This window comes from Equus przewalskii, chromosome 11 (assembly GCF_037783145.1).
Source record: "Equus przewalskii isolate Varuska chromosome 11, EquPr2, whole genome shotgun sequence".
NCBI classification, from domain to species: Eukaryota; Metazoa; Chordata; class Mammalia; order Perissodactyla; family Equidae; genus Equus; species Equus przewalskii.
Window position 1 is genome coordinate 28,063,377 of NC_091841.1, and position 16,937 is coordinate 28,080,313.

Genomic DNA, 16,937 nt, shown 5'->3' on the forward strand with positions numbered 1-16,937 from the left:
TGACCGGTCTGATGGTCTGATGCAGACAGTTTAATGGGACCCCATCTGAGATGAGGGGATGGCAGCGACAGTGAAGCAGAGCCCCCTGCCACCCATTTGGACTGCGACATGAGTGCAAAATAGATCACTGTGTTGAGCTGAATTGGGGGTTGCCCATAGCAGCCACGAGCCTGTCCCCTCTCATTTGATGTCAGCAACATGTGGTTCCCTCAGGAGACTGGAAACTCCCAGAAGGCAGGACAATTCTCTTCGTGCTCCCTGGGAACAGCTCGCCTTGGACAGTGCCTGCCCCATTGTGACCGCTCAGGAAATAGTTACTGAGTCACTGAACGCACTGAAGCCAAGACCTGGAGGATGGGCTGAAGGTGACCAGGGTGAGGGAGGGGACAAGTGTTTCAGGTGGAGGGAATGGCCTAGGCAAAGGCCCGGAGGCCACAGAACGTGAAGCATCTGGGAAGTCCAGACCATTTGAATGGTCCAGGACACGCAGATGCCCCTGGTGCAGGCTCTGGGCATACTTGCTATAAATGATCCCCCTCCACACCTCCCTGCCTCTCCCAGGATGTGCCCTCTTCAGGCCTCACCCATCCTGGCTTCGTTAGCACATGAAGATTGCATTCTCATGGGGTGGGAGAGACACTGGGCCTCAGGCCAGGCTTTGTGGCTGCTGTCCACACACTCGCACACTTGAGACCTCAGTTTCCTCAACTGTCACAGAGAGAGGGTAACCTTGCCTTGCCAGCTTTTGGGGTGGGTGAGGTAATAGGCGGAGGCATGGGTACCAACTGCACGGAGCTGCGCCAGAGCCACCGCCCAAGCCGGGTTCCAACAAGGTGAGAAGGAGCAGGGGTCAGGCTGCTTCCAGGGGAGTCAGCTCCTGAGCCAACGAGCAAGCAGACCTCTGAGGACATTGCCAACATCGGGGACACACATGGGGCCATGTGGTCCCTACAGAGGCCTCCCCGATGTGGGTGGTCAGTGTGGCTCATATAGAGAGAGGACCTGGCCAGGGCAAAAGCCCCGGGCTCTGAGTTTATCCACCCTCAGGCCAGCATCCACCCAAAGGTCACCTAGAGACATCCTTGCTGACTCAGTTTCATGCTTCTCTGCTCTATTTCAGCTTCCCACGAAGGACAGAGCCCCCGGTCCTCTGCCACGCATGGGGTCTCAGAGCCAGGAGCTGGAGGAGCCCGAGACCCTCCAACCACCCCCTACAGCTCCCTTCTCTCTCCTGCTCAACATCCCTGCCACACCCAACCTCTCTGTGCATGTCTCCAGAATGGGGAGCTCACTACTTATCAAGCTCTTATCTTTTGATGCGACCTCTGCCCTCAAGGAGCTCACAGTCCTGCCAGAGAGGGAGACAGACAGACAGACAGACAGACAGATGGCTGGCTGCTCTGCTGTGAAACAGAATGGAGTAAGTGCTCACTGAGGCCGCATGCGAGGCAGATTAAATGGAGGCCCCGATTGCTGAAGCAGTGTGATGCTCTGGGCTTGGCCCAACGTCTTCCCAGCTTCCTGCGGCCGCACCAGACGGGAGGAGGCTGTGAGCAGGTGGGAAAAAATGTCCTGCAGGGGAAATGGGGTCATTCAGCTGCACTAATGGGGCAAGTAAAGAGGCAAGCAGGACATACTGCGTCCCCAAGCACCTCTCAGCACAGGGGCTGAGAATTCAGGCTGGAAGTGCTCTCAGGTCTGACAGATCCAGGCCGTTTCTGTCACAGATCAGGACACTGAGGCTCCCATGGCAAGCCAGAGGCAAAGCTGGGGCTCTGCCCCACAGCTCCTGCCTCCCAGCCCAGAGCTCTCCACCCACCTGGGTGCCCCAAACTTCTTCCCTCAGGGGGCACCAAACTCATTGCGTTAGCCAGACAGGTGGGCCAGGGTGGGCCCGAGCCTGGGTGGCAAACCTGAGGCCCAGGCTTCTGCCCTGCAACTAACTTTCTGAGTGACCTTGGGTAAGTCATTACCCTCCTCTGGTCTTAATTTTCTCCTCTGCAAAATGGGAATTGTGATCTCTGTCTCCCCCCTGGGCTGAAGTGCAGATGAGGTGGCACGTGTGCACAAGCTTTGCAAACTGTGATGTGCTGTGTCCTGCGAGGGAACACCATCATCGCCCCCTCCTGGTCACCCTCATCATCATGCTGAGAGGAAAGTGCGTAAAAGCTCTGCGGCCACATGCCTGAGTTAGAACCCTGGTTCTGCCCCTTCCTAGCTGGCTGACCTTGGGCAAGTCACTTAACCTCTCTGCGCCTTCGTTTCCTCCTCTGTTCAATAAAAGAATAATGGTCCCTCCTCACAGGGTGTTGCATTACCCGAGTTCACACACATAAAGAACTTAGGGCAGCTAGCCCTCGGTTCTTAGTAGCCAGTTCCAGGATGTTCTCCCTGTGTGACCCTGGGCAGGCCTCCTCTCTGGGCCTTGGCAGCCTCCTCAGGGAAATGGGAGACTAATAATAGCACCTGGTGCGAGGCGTCTCGGGGACGAGCTGAGCCAAGGCGCACACGAGCTGAGCCCAGGGCCAGCCCACGGAAGCGCCCACTCGGTGAGAGCCCCGGGAAGCCTGGCCCTTGGAGCCAGTGTGTCCTCAGCTCACCTGGCCCGTCTGGGCCTTTGCCGGGCGTGGGCATCAGCATCCAGAAAAGTGGGCCCAGCCGCAGACAGATGGCCGCCCTGGGGCCTCCCAGGAGTGGTCTCTCCGTTAGTGCCAGTACAGAAGGGCGTGGGAGGAAGGCCTCTCTCCTCACTGCCGCCCCCCCGCCCCCCACCGTGGCTGTTCCTGAACCCTTCCTGTCCCCTCCCTCCCGCCAGGCCACATTTCCCTTCTCTGAGCTCCAGGCACGAGCAGTCAATCAACCAACACCCAGCAAGGCTGGCTCAGAGACCTGCTTAGGCGAGGACTTCAGGGACCACATGCACAGCCCCTCCAAAGTCTGCCATGGAAATGGACCAGCGCTCCGGGGTCCGGCTCAGGGAGCAGAGGTGCCCGAAGAAGGGCCACCTGAGCTCTTGGAGAGTGGGCAGCAGGAAGGCCTCCCGGGGAGAAGACAGCAGAGCTGCCCATGGTTCACCCCAATGGAAAAGCTGGGGAGGGGGTGCCAGGCGGAGGGAACAGCACATGCAAAGGCATGGAGATGATGAGTACATAGTTGTATATTCTAGTTGTGAGCACCTCTGGTTGTGGCATGTGGGATGTCGCCTCAGCATGGCCTGATGAGCGGTGCCATGTCCATGCCCAGGATCCAAACTGGCAAAACCCTGGGCCGCCGAAGCAAGGCGCAAGAACTCAACCACTCAGCTACAGGACCGGCCCCCCAGCCCCCGTATTTTCTTATTCTCTCCTCTACTAGCATGTCAACTCCATGAAGTGGAAACTTGGTAAGTTTTGTGTCCTACTGTATCCGCAAGTCCTGGCACATAGCAGGTGCTCAATTCATATGTGTTGAATGAATGAATGAATGAATGAATGAAAGATCCATTGAATTAAGTGTCAGGCTCCGAAAGGTTTGGGGAACTTCATGGAGGGAGACTAACTTGGGTCAGGTAGGGGAACTTGAGAATTTGGGGTTCCCTCCCTAATCTTTTGAATTTATTGAAATGTACCTGCCCTGACCCTGATTTCTTAAATGAGCATCATTCATTCACTCAGCAAACCTACACTGACTTCTACTCTGGGTGGGGCCCTGGGAGCCCTGAGCAATCAAGCCCCAATCCTGTGCTCACGAAAAGAAAAGAAAACAAAAATGTACAAGAAAGGAAATGAACGCATAGAACACTAGGTGGCCAGCCGTGAACAGTATTTACATAGTCAAAATACTGTAACAAATGAATATTTATCTAACCAAAAATCACGATGTAACTCCATTAGGAGGGCGAGGAAAGGAGATGGGAGGGCCAGGGATGATAAAGGAAAGCTAAATCCTCATCTTCCATTGCAGGAAGTCAATAGATGATGTTTACATATGAAAAACCAGGAAGTTGCCCTAAAGCATATTATCCAGAAATACGGAGGTAAATCTCAGAGAAAACACTGAACAGAGCTGAAGCTGGCAGCCGCTGGGGGTTGCTGTGGGGGTGGGGTGGGAAAAGGCAAAGGACCACTAGTTTCTAAGTTTAGACGATTTGATTTTTAAAGCTAGGTACATATATTGCTTTTGTGAAAGACGACGCGAGTGGAGCCATATTAAAATAGAGCCATTTCAGAGGAAATGACTTGCAGGTCTTGTTTTCTTTATCTTCCAAATTGGACCAAACCAACATTCCAAAAAGTTAGTAAGGACAAGAATATCCTGTCTGTAAGGACTGACGAAATTGGACTTGGCTGATGACCGAATTGCTAACCAATCTGTGAAGTACAAGTCTGGCCTTTTGCCTGATAATCAACTCTCAAGCCAATCTATGAACCATAAACCTAGCCTCACCTTCTCCGGCACCACTGAGCTCTCCCTTAATACAACTCGCCTCATCTTCCTCCCTTTTACCCATTAAAAACTCTGAGCCCCTCTCCTGTAAACGGGACACTGTTTGGGTTTCTACCTGAATCCGTGCCCCCTAATTTGCAACTCTTTGATCCCAAATAAACGCTTGGCCTCTTAAACTGGTTTCTGTGGGTTGACGATAAAATGAAATGAAAAATAAATTTAATACAGATTTATGAATTATTTATGAGTCGATGACCTCATGGCTGTAAGGATTAGATGTTTTGGGAATTAGTCTTTGAAAGGTCAGCTCAAAAAGCTACACAGGATCGTTGGCAAAGCTGGGGTGTGATCTAGGTGTTAGACAGTGGCATGGTATCACTGTCTCATTTCCTGAATTTGATGGTGTGACACAATAAGAAATGTAGATTTGGTCTCTGTCCCTGGTTCCTGGCACAGAGCTCCTAAAACCCTGGAAATTTCCTGGGTGATGGGGATGGTGGAGCGTCTTTTCTTATTCCTAGTAAGCCCCTTTCAACCTGTCCTGGGTTTTGCTAATGAGCTGATACTTGGAGGATGGGGGGGCTGGTGACCAGAGGAACCAACCGTGAGATTAGAGGGCTGGAACTTTCTGCCCCATCTCCCAACCTCTGGGCGGTGGCGGGGGCGGAGAAAGGCTGGAGATTGAGTTCAATCACCAATGGCCAACACTTTAATCAATCATGCCTATATAATGAAATCACCGTAAAAACCCTAAACAATGGGTTTCAGAGAGCTTCCAGGTTGGTGAACACATCAAGGTGCTGGGAGGGTGGCGCTCATGGAGCGGGCATGGGAGCACCACGCCCCTGACGCCTACTTTGCCCTCTGCATCTCTTCCATTTGGGTGTTCATCTGTATCCTTTATTACATCCTTTACAATAAATCGATAAACGTAAATGTTTCCCTGAGTTCTGTCAGCCTTTCTGGCAAATTATTGAACTTGAGGAGAGCGTCTGAGAGCCCCCGATTTATAGCTGGTCGGTCACAAGCTGGAGACAACCTGCAACTAATGGTTGGCATCTGAAGAGGGGGCGGTCTTGTGGGACTGAGACCTTAACCTGGGTGGTCTGCACTAACTCTGGGTAGTTGATGTCAGAATTGAATTGTCACACACCTAGCTGGTGTCTGCAGAGTTGAAGAATGGTTTAATGTAAGGGAAAACCCCACACATTTGGTGTCAGAAGTGGTGTGAAAATAGAAACTGTCTCTCCTTTAGATGGTTATAGAAGAGAGTTCTTAGGAGATTCGTGCTGAAGTGTTTAAAGGTGAAGGAGTTGAATGTTTGCAACCTATTCTCAAATGATTTAAATAAATAAATAAATACATGTAAAAGAGTGTGAATGATCAAGTAAACGTGGCAAAAGTTGGTAATTGAAGTGAAGGGTATATGGGAGTTCATTGTACTATCCTTGCAAATTTCCATAGGTTTGAAGTTTTTTCAAAATAAGAATTAAAAAAATAAAACAACATGATAATATCACAAAAGGAGAGGAAACCAGACAGTATATGAAGCAGTACCACCCATGAAATATTCTTTTTTTTTTTAAAGCTTTTATTTTTTTTTCCTTTTTCTCCCCGAAGCCCCCAGGCACATAGTTGTATATTCTTCGTTGTGGGTCCTTCTAGTTGTGGCATGTGGGACGCTGCCTCAGCGTGGTTTGATGAGCAGTGCCATGTCCGCGCCCAGGATTCGAACCAACAAAACACTGGGCCGCCTGCAGCAGAGCGCGCGAACTTAACCACTCGGCCACGGGGCCAGCCTCCACGAAATATTCTTGCCCAAAAAAGTGGAGCCTGCATCTTATCAAGCTTCCAGATCCAAGTGGCAATGTACACGAGCCCTGGGGCACAGAGAAATGTGTTTGACTACCCTGTGGGACTGCAAAATCAGCAAACTTCAGACGGTGGCAATCCCTACAGGACAAACAGCCCAGCTTTTTTTCAACAAATAAATTGCAAAGAAAAAGGCAGAGATGAAGGGGGAAATTCTGGAGTCAAAGAAACCTGACATCTTAACCAATTGCACTGTATTACTCTTATTTGGATGCTAATTCAAACTATATGACAAAAAGAAGGGGGCCGGCCCATGGCCGAGTGGTTAAGTTCGCGCCCTCCACTTTGGCAGTCCAGGGCCTCGCCGGTTCAGACATGGCACCGCTCATCAGGCCACGCTGAGGCAGAGTCCCACATGCCACAACTAGAAGGACATACAATATACAACTATGTACCAGGGGGCTTTGGAGAGAAGAATGAAAAATAAAAATAAAATATTTATGGAGTATCTGGAACATTGACCAGATATTTGATGGTATTATGGAATGATTCCTTTTTTAGGAGTGAAAAAGATATTATAGTTACATTAATAAAGGACTCCTTGTCTTTTAGATTATTTTTACCTTTTGTGAATGAAATGATACAATATCTGGGATTTGCGCTGATGGTGACAGAAATGGATGGGAATATGGCCGAGCAAGACCAGCCCCGAGCGGATTGAAAACCGCTGAAGCTGGGTGAGGGAGAGTCGGTGAGGGAGATATTCTGCCTAATTTTGTGTGTGTTCGAAATTCTCCACAATCAAGAGTCTTTTCTTCCGCAAGTGGTGACTGTGGGGAGACGGGTAACATACCCAAAAAGCTCTGTACCCTGATTCATCTCCCTGGATGTGAGGCTGGGATGCGGGATGCTGGGGACGGCCCTCTTAGATGGCTCACAAAGGGGTTCTGTCTGATGACAAAGACACTGTTGCCCAAGATGTTTGGGAAGACTTTGTTCACAATTGTTTCATCAAACGTGAATAGTGGAGAATGTACCCACGTCTGGGATGTGGCTATTAGCTACTCTTGCTGCTGCTACTACTGTTGATGGATGGCGATGCGACCCCGTGGTGCAGGCTTCCCCTCCACCACACAGCGGAGGACGCATGCTGTTCCAATGAAGACTGAGGACCCGGAACCTGACACCAGGAGGAGCAGAAGCCAGGAGGGATGTTTGGAGTTCCAGCCAGCCCTGGCTGAGGTTGGAGGCGACACTTATCTTTGTATATTTGGAAATCTGTGGGCGGTGTTTATTTACTGGGAAGTCTGGGTCCCTTCCCCTGGGGGTGCTAGAAACCACAATGGCCAAAGGACACCAACTGGAGGAGGCTCAGGAGAGGGCAGCTGGGGGTGGGGCTGAGGCCAGGGCAGGACACAGCGGGTGAGGAACAGCTGCAGACTCAGTGGGGTCCGAGGTGGCCTGGCCATGGGAGGGGATGGGCCTGGGCAGAGCCACCGACTTGTTGGGTGGACTCAGACCAACCAGCATCCCTTTCTGGACGTTGGTTTCTACATCTAAGCAGTTACATCCAGGGTCGGAAAGACCCAGGTGGGAATCTTGACTTTGCCACTTGCCAGCTCTGGCGTGGCTAATCGCGGCAAGATTCTGCTTTCTCGTCTATGAAATAGAGACAAAAAGAGGACCCACGTTATGGGTCGTCCTGAGGAGTCAGTGAGGTGAGTTCAGAAGCTCTTAGCAAGGGGCTTGGTGCATCGGGAGCGCTCGTTACATTGAAGCTGCCAGTGCCACCGCTGTTGTCCTTTAGCTGAAGGTCTTTCCAGATTTAAAGAGACTGAATATGTCAAACTTCCGTATGAAAAGGCACCATGAACACAGTTAACAGACAAGAGATGGGGGAATAAACGAGTCACCTGACAATGGAGAGCCTCAGCCTGCCAAATACTACCTCCCCCAGGTGATCACAGTGAACATGAACAGTGACAAATAACAGGATGAAAACGGCACTTTATCTGTGCGGTCTTCCCCTCAAAACCCATGATCCATGTCTAATCAAGAGAAAAACAGACAAATCCCAATTGAGGGACATTCTACAAACTCCTGACCAGTCCCCCTCAAAGCTGCCAAGGGCAGAAAAAGACAAGAAAAGTCTGAAAAGCTGTCACAACGGAAGAAACCTGGGAAGACGTGATGACGAGATAAAATGGGGCATCCTGGAGAGGCTCCCAGCACAGAAGAAGGACTTTTGGTAAAAACTAAGGAAATCTGAAAAAGTTTGGACTTTAATTAACAATAATGTGTCAACACTGGTTAATTAATTGTGACAGCTGTACCGTACTAATGGAAGGTGTTAATAATAGAGAAACTTGGGTGTGGTGTACACGGGAACTCTCTGTTTTACCTTAGCAATTTTTCTGTAAATCTAAAACTATTCTAAATTAAAGAATGTATTAAAAAAAGAAATAAAGATGAGACAGCCTGGAGAGAAACTATGCCACAATAAAGAAAAAGTATGAAGGAGCCTCACGGTACCAATAGTGCCATGATCACAGCCAACTCCGCACAGCACTCCTCATGTGCCGGCCTCTCCCTAAATGTAATTTTTGCAGCTCTGTGAGTTAATTAATTAATGGGAGTTAATTGTTACTCCCATTTTCCAGAGGAGAAAGTTGAGTCACAGAGAGGATAACTCATCTTCCCAAGGTCGCACACTTAGTAAATAGCAGAGCAGGCATGTGAACGCAGGCAAGCTGGCTCTAAATAGCAAAAGTAACAGCAAAATAGGGGCTGGCCTGCTGGCATAGTGGTTAAGTTCACGCACTCCACTTCGGTAACCTGGGGTTCACAGGCCAGGTTCCCGGGTGCAGACCTAGCGTTGCTCGTCAAGCCACACTGAGGCGGCATCTCGCGTAAAAATAGAGGAAGAGGGCCGGTCCGGTGGCGCAGCGGTTAAGTGCGCACATTCCCCTTTGGCGGCCCGGGGTTCGCAGGTTCGGATCCCGGGTGCGGACATGGCATCGCTTGGCAAGCCATGCTGTGGCAGGCGTCCCACATATAAAGTAGAGGAAGATGGGCACGGATGTTAGCTCAGGGCCAGTCTTCCTCAGCAAAAAGAGGAAGATTGGCCGAGGATGTTAGCTCAGGGCTAATCTTCCTCAAAAAAAAAAAAAATAGAGGAAGATTGGCACAGATGTTACCTCAGTGACAATCTTCCTCAAGCAAAAAGAGGAAGATTGGTAACAGATGTTAGCTGAGGGCCAGTCTTCCTCACAAAAAATTAAAAAATAACAGCTAAATATATGTGTACACACACAAATCTGGGTGCATATATGTATACAGAAATGCATAAACAAACAGCTGATAAATATACTTACTTTTAGAGGACAGAGTGAGAGGAAGGGGGAATGAGGCTTTCACTTGGTATCTGTAGAAGAGTATTGCTTTAATTCTGGGGTTGTTTTGTTTTCCCTTTCATATTCCCTCCAGGCCCCCCCCCCATCCCCCTCCCACCCCCACAGCACTGGCCGCTGGCCGGGCTTCCCCAGCCCTGGCCCCAGGAGGGTGGATTCAGGGGAACAAAGAAGTCTTGCTCAGCTTCGGGTTTCAAATTGGAGTTTTCAAAGCCCACAACAGAAACAACAGCCTCAAGAACAGGCTTCTCCTGGCCGGAGCTTGCTATCGTGGGTTTTCTCAGGGAGGAGAGGTTTGTTGAGCAACGAAGGGCTGCAGGCCTTGGAGGTCTCATAGCAAAAACTTTTTCACAACTGCCCGGGAGTGGAAGGGGGTAGGCGCCGTCCCCACCGTCCGGCAGGTCGGAAGAGGAGCTCTAGGGGCCTCAGATGTGCCCCAGCCCGGCATCTCCCCACCGCCCCAGGCCCTGGCCTCCGGGGACAGCTGGGAGGCCTCCAGGCCTCAGGGATAGCTACTTAGCCACGCCTGAGGTCAAACCAGACAGGTGAGAGACCGGCCTGAGCCCTCAGCTGCCACTCCTGCACCCCAGGGAGATAGAAGAGCTTCTGAATGTTTCCTGAGCCCCCTAGGAACCCTAGCTCAGGCCCCGAGGGCCTGGACCTGCGAAGGGAGGACACCACACGCATGTGACCTGTCGCCATGTTGACAGAGGCCTGGTCAGCAACAGCCAATGTTGTGCAGAGGCCACCATCCAGGAGCTGAGGGTGATCCTCCTCAGGGGGAGGGCGGAGAAGGTTGTGGGGACCCGGGGCCCCTTTCCTGGTGCTGGAGCCATACCTAAACGCTTGGATCTGCCCTGGGGGAGAGGAGGGGCGGGGAGAGAAGCTGGCTGACCCACCAGCGGTTCGCGAAATTCAGTGGGTCGACACAACGGAATAGAGTCAAATAAAACAGCATAGATTAGAACAGAAACTAGAAATAGAATAGAAAATATCAGTGTATCACATCAAGTATTATTTTATGAGACTTTGGCTACATGATTATTGATTAAATATTGCACTGGGTTTCAAAGTGCAGTGAATTTCCTACTGTTAGCCAAAGTCAAAAATATGGGGCAAACTTTCTCAAAGGCTACAAAGTCTAAGTGTAAAGGCTGTAAAGGGTGCCCAGTGCCAAGTTGGCGATATGTGTTACGGATTTTGCTGCCGTTGAGCAGAATTGCGGGCTAGCGAGCTGAGTCCAGTTCTTACAGAGTTAGAGTTACAGTTTTTCATACCAATTTTTATGTTTTAAATCTTAAACTACAGCCATTTGTTTGATTTATGGTACATTGAGGATATAACTGCATAGCTTCTAGAACTTAAAAAAATTTAATGAATATATTTCTTAAAGACGATCGTGACTGCAAATAACAAGCAAAAGGGACCAGCTGAGGGTATCCGGGGTCATTGTTTCTTAAAAGCCATATGATTAAGAACCAAAAAAATGGTTCCCTCGTTTGGTCTAGAAGGAAACAACCCCCTCTCTGTCCCAGCAGATGGTCCTCACTGCACACCTTCTGGGTACGATCAGAAAGGGACCCGGGAGAAGGGGCTCAGAGGTAACAAGCCTAAGCCACACCTTCAAAGAGCATCATATCATTTATTGTGTCCACTCTGTGGCCACCATATGTGAGGCACCAGGGTGAAGATGGTGACAAGAGTCCCTGTCATCATAAAGGGACCAGTGGGCCCAACAGGCACGAAATTGGCCATTGTGGGACTGGATGGGGGAGTTCTAACGGGGTGAGCTATGACATAGGAGGGAACTATGACCCCTCCATGGGAGCAGTGGGAGAAGGGCAGAAATGGCAGGCAGGATGAGCAGGGAGTTCCACGAGCCCTGAAGGTTGCATATGAGTTAGGCAGGAGGGAAAAGCACCCTCCAGGAGGCCAACAAAGTCCCTGAAGGGCATGACTGCTCCCTACCCAGTGAAGACTGGCTGGCCTCACCTCCTCCAGGCCTGGGGGACCGGGGCCCTGGAGGGCTGTGTCCGACAAGGTCAAGGGAAGACTGGGTTGAGCCAGGTGCGGCCCAGGGCGGGCACCCAAGACAAGGAGAGTCATCAATGAGGAAAACCAGAGGTCAACCCCAAGGGACAGTGCCACCTGGCAGATCCAAGGTGTGAGTCTGTGCATAGGATCAAGCAAAGGGGCCAGGATCTGAGGTCCATGCCACAGACTGGATTACGTCTCCCCCAAAATTCATATGTTGAAGCCTTAACCCCCAATGTGACAGTATTTGGAGATAGGGCCTTTGGGGAGTTGATTAAGGTTAAATGAGGTCATAACGGTGGAACCCTAATCCGACAGGACTGTGTTCTTATAGGAAGAGGAAGAGACACCAGAGAGCTCTCTCCCTCCAGGACACACAGAGGAAAAAGGTCATGTGAGGGCACGGCCAGAAGGCAGCCCTCTACAAGCCAGAAACCGACCCTGCCAGCACCTAGATCTTGGACTTCTCACCTCCATAATTATGAGAAAATCGATGATTGCTGTTTAAGCCACTCAGTCTGTGGGATGTAGTTACGGCAGCCCAAGGAGACGAAGACAGTCAGGTTGGGAAGAAGAGCTCAAGGTGGGGCAAGGAGAGAGGCAGCACTGGCTGCCTGATTTGCAGGGCCCTGTGCAAAATGACAGTGCTGGACTCTTTCTTCAAAAATTACTGAGAATTTCAAGACGGCAATAGCAGAGCACTAAACCACACATGGGCTGTACACCCATGAAGCCGGCCTTGAAGAGAGGTTCAGGATGGAGGCCTTGATCTAAGACAGGGGTCAGGGGTCTGTCTGTCCCGCATGCTGGGTTCCTCAAGAGGGCTTGTGCACAGAGATAGGCACACACACAACCAATTCAAGCAGCAAGCAGAAGAACGCAACTGAGTTTAAATGGAGTTTCAAAGGAAGTGCAGTAAACACAAGCAAAGAGAGAGAATTCCACAGGAGGAGTGAGCATGAGGAATGAGCACCATTTGGGCGCCATCAGCATCCCTTACTCCTCCCCTCATCCTGGAGGGCAGGCCTGGCAGCCATATTTGTACCACATGACGGCCTCCTGGAGACATGCGACGGGAGCAGGGCTGATCACCTGGTCCAAGCCACCCAATCAGAGCTCTCCTGATAATGTGGCGGAGGTTGGAATTAGAGAAGATGATGTTAACTGGAGAGCAGTGGGTGGCCGATCTCCCCAGTCAGGGGCTGCAGAGAAGGAAGAAGGAATCTGAGCCCCAGAGGGGAGCCATTTGGGCTCCTGGCTGCCTCTCCATCATTGAGCCTTGTCCTTTATAGACATCTGGCTATATTGCTGTCCCCAGGGTGTCTTGAAATGCTAAATCTGTTTGGTAAATCCCACTCTTTTATTTCAGCTGGCTTGAGTGGGTTTCCATTACTTGTTGGCAGTTGGAAAAGGCTTCACAGAGGAGGCGGGGAAATGAACTGGGTGGGCCCTGAAGGATGAGCAAGAAAAAGGGAGTGGATGACGTGGGGGGAGAGTGGAGTTCCTGGCGGGGTAGAGGAAGCATGAACACCTGGGGAGGCAGAGTGGGGCCAGGACCTGGGGTGACAGAGAAGCAGGCGAGGCCGAGTAGGAGACGGGAGGGACCACAGCAGGGTTTTAGAACTGCTGCTCTGGCGGCTGGCAGCGTGGAGGGGACAGCCCGGAGGAGTCGGGACAGGAGGCGTGGGAGACAGTGCACCTCATCCCCAAGGGGAGACTGGGGAAGTCCATCCCTGTGTTGAGCCTGTGAGCAGAGGGCCTTTCCAGGGACTGCTCCATGGCCCGTCCCTGGGTTCTGCAGGACCCCAGCAGCCACCCACCCTCAGGGGTCACAGCTGTGTGGGGTGCTATGCTGAGCACTTCCTTCACACTCCTTCAGGTCTGCTAATTTTACACGGAGAGTTCTGGGCTCCCGAGTAGGAGGCAGTAACAAGAAGGAGTGGGGGAAGAAAGCAGATACTGCTTTCTTAAAAGGCTGGATTTGAGCTGGAGGATTTTTCTTCATTTCTGAGGAGGAGCACTTCCTCCCTAATCCTGAGGAAGTCCCCTTCATCTGCTTTTCTCCTCCTTTTAGTCCTTTTACCCATCTGTTCATTCATCAACTCATTACCTATTATTATTACTTGTTACTCATTTGTTTGAGTCCCACTTCTGCCACCTGCTAGTGTTTGTTCTTGGCCCCATTTCTTTTTTTTTTTGAGTGGAAAATCATTTGATTTATTCTCTCACCAGATAAAAGTAGACACCACACTTAAACACAGTCAAATTGTGAGCATCAAGTAGATGAACTCCCTTATGCGGTCTCATTTATAATTTGTCAGAAACCACTCTTTCTTTAAAAATAACTCTTTTTTTTGATATCACCTTACACCCGTTAGAATGACAAAAATATCTAAAACTAATAGCAACAAATGTTGGAGAGGTTGCAGAGAAAAAGGAACCCTCATACACTGCTGGGGGGAATGCAAACTGGTGCAGCCACTATGGAAAACAGAATGGAGATTCCTCAAAAAACTAAAAATAGAACTACCATACGATCCAGCCATCCCACTACTGGGTATTTATCCAAAGAGCTTGAAGTCAGCAATCCCAAAAGTCCTGTGCACCCCAATGTTTATTGCAGCACTGTTTACAATAGCCAAGACGTGGAAGCAACCTAAGTGTCCAGCAACAGACGAATGGATAAAGAAGATGTGGTACATATATACAATGCAATACTACTCAGCTGCAAAACAGAACAAAATCATTCCATTTGCAATAACATGGATGGACCTTGAGAGAATTATGTTAAGTGAAATAAGCCAGAGAGAGAAAGATAATCTGTGTATGACTCCACTCATATGTGGAATTTAAAATTATGGACCAAGAACAGTTTAGTGGATACCAGGGGAAACGTGGGGTGGGGGGTGGGCACAAAGGGTGAAGTGGTGCACCTACAACATGACTGACAAACATTAATGTACAATTGAAATTTCACAAGATTGTAACCTATCAATAACTCAATAAAAAAAAATTGAAAAAAAAATAATAACTCTTTTTTTTTTTTTTTGAGGAAGATTAGCCCTGAGCTAACTACTGCCAGTCCTCCTCTTTTTGCTGAGGAAGCCTGGCCCTGAGCTAACATCCGTGCCCATCTTCCTCTACTTTATATGTGGGATGCCTACCACAGCATGGTGTGCCAAGTGGTGCCATGTCCGCACCTGGGATCCAAATCGGCGAACCCCAGGCTGCCGAGAAGCGGAACGAGCGAACTTAACTGCTGCGCCACCGGGCCGGCCCCCAAAATAATTCTTTTTTTATCCTAGCTTTTTTGAGATATAACTGACGTCTAACATTGTGTAACTTTAAAGTGTACAATGTGTTGTTTCAATACACTGTATGTTGCAAAATGATTACATAACATCAGCTGACACCTTCATCATGTCACAGAATTATAGTTCTTTTTTACGGTGAGAATATTTAAGATTGATTCTGGTAGCAGCTTTCAAGTATATAATACAGTACTATTGACTATAATCACCATGTTGTACATTAGATCCCCAGAACTTATTCATTTTATAACTAGAATTTCGTACCCTTTGACCAATAGCTCCCCGTCTCCCCAACACCCCCAGCCACTGAGTGACAACTACCCCTCACTCCCTCTTTCTCTGAGTTTGCCTATCTTAATTCCACATATAAGTAACATCACGCAGTATTTGTCTTCCTCTACCTGACTGATTTCACGTACCACTGAGTCCTCATGTTTCACCCATGCTATCACAAATGGCAGGATTTCCTTCTTTCCAATGGCTGAATGGTGTTCCACTGTGTTGCTTTCTTTATCTTCCAAATTGGACCAAACCACCCACATTCCAAGAGTCAGTAAGGACAAGAATAGCACATTTGTAAGGACGCATAAAACTGGACATTGCTGATGACCGAATCTTAAGCCAACCTAGGGAGTTCGAACCTAGCCTTACCTCGCCTGGCACCGATGAACTCTTCCTTAATACAACTCACCTCCTCTTCCTTCCTTTTCCCCATAAAAACCCGGAGTCTCTCTCCTGTAATTGGAGCACGTTTGAGTTTCTACCAGAATCTGTGTCTCCTAAATTGCAATTCTTGAGACCCCCCAAGTCAACTTTTTGCTTCTCTTGTGATTTATGCCTCTTATTTGTTGATATCAGATATCTACCACATCTTCTTTATCCATTCATCTGTTGACGGACACTTAGATTGCTTCCATATCTTGTTGGCCACAATTCTTAACCTCTCTATGCCTCAGTTTCTGAATGTGTAAAGTAGGGGCTGATAAAGGAACCTTCACTGCAGGGGTGTCGGGAGGGTTAAACGAGTCAATATATGTAACACATTGAGAACTATGCCTGGCACTCAAGGCCTTCATAAATGTGGGTTCTTGATTTTTTTTCTTTTTCTTTTCTTTTCTTTCTTTCCTTTTCTTTTTTTGGTGTGGAAGATTGGCCCTGAGCTAACATCTATGCCAGTCTTCCTCTATTTTGTATGTGGGTTGCTGCCACAGCATGGCTTGATGAGTAGTGTAGGTCCACACCTGGGATCTGAACCCGTGAACCTTGGGCGGCCGAAGCATAGGGCACCAAACTTTAACCACTACACCAGCAGGCCAGCCCCAGCAGACTTGATTTTTAAATATTGACAAAGCACCTGCTGTATGCTGGCCTGAAGCATCGAGAGATGACTAAGAAATGGCATCTACTCCTCAACCGGCCAGCATCCAGGAGGGACAGGCACAGAAACAAATACCTCCAGGACAGACACTGTACGTGATGTGCTAGCAGAAGGGTCCAGGTACTGTGGGAGAGGAGACTGGTAGTTATGAAGAGCTCACAGGAAAGGGTTTTGAAGGATGAAGAGGAGTTTACACGGAGAGAAGCAGATAGAAGGCCTTCCAGACAAAGGAATTACATTGAGCAAAAGCTTGGAGGCAAGGAAGGGCTTAGTGTGTTGGGGGGATAGTCAGCAGGGCATCGTGGCTGAAGCTTAAAGTGTATGGCCTGAGGGATGATGAGGGCTAGATGAGAGGCTGATGTGATGGTGAGAAAACACAACGAAAATATCTGACCTGTGATTTCTGGCTTGCCCAGACACTTAGAGAAAATATTTTGCCACCTCCCAGGCTAGAAAAAGAAAGAACGGAGTCTTAAGAATTACTCTGAAGAAGGATCTTTACTTAGTCGTTCCTCCCCCATGGAAGCATCCATGCCAACCCTATCGCGGGCTCCCTCGAGGGGGAGG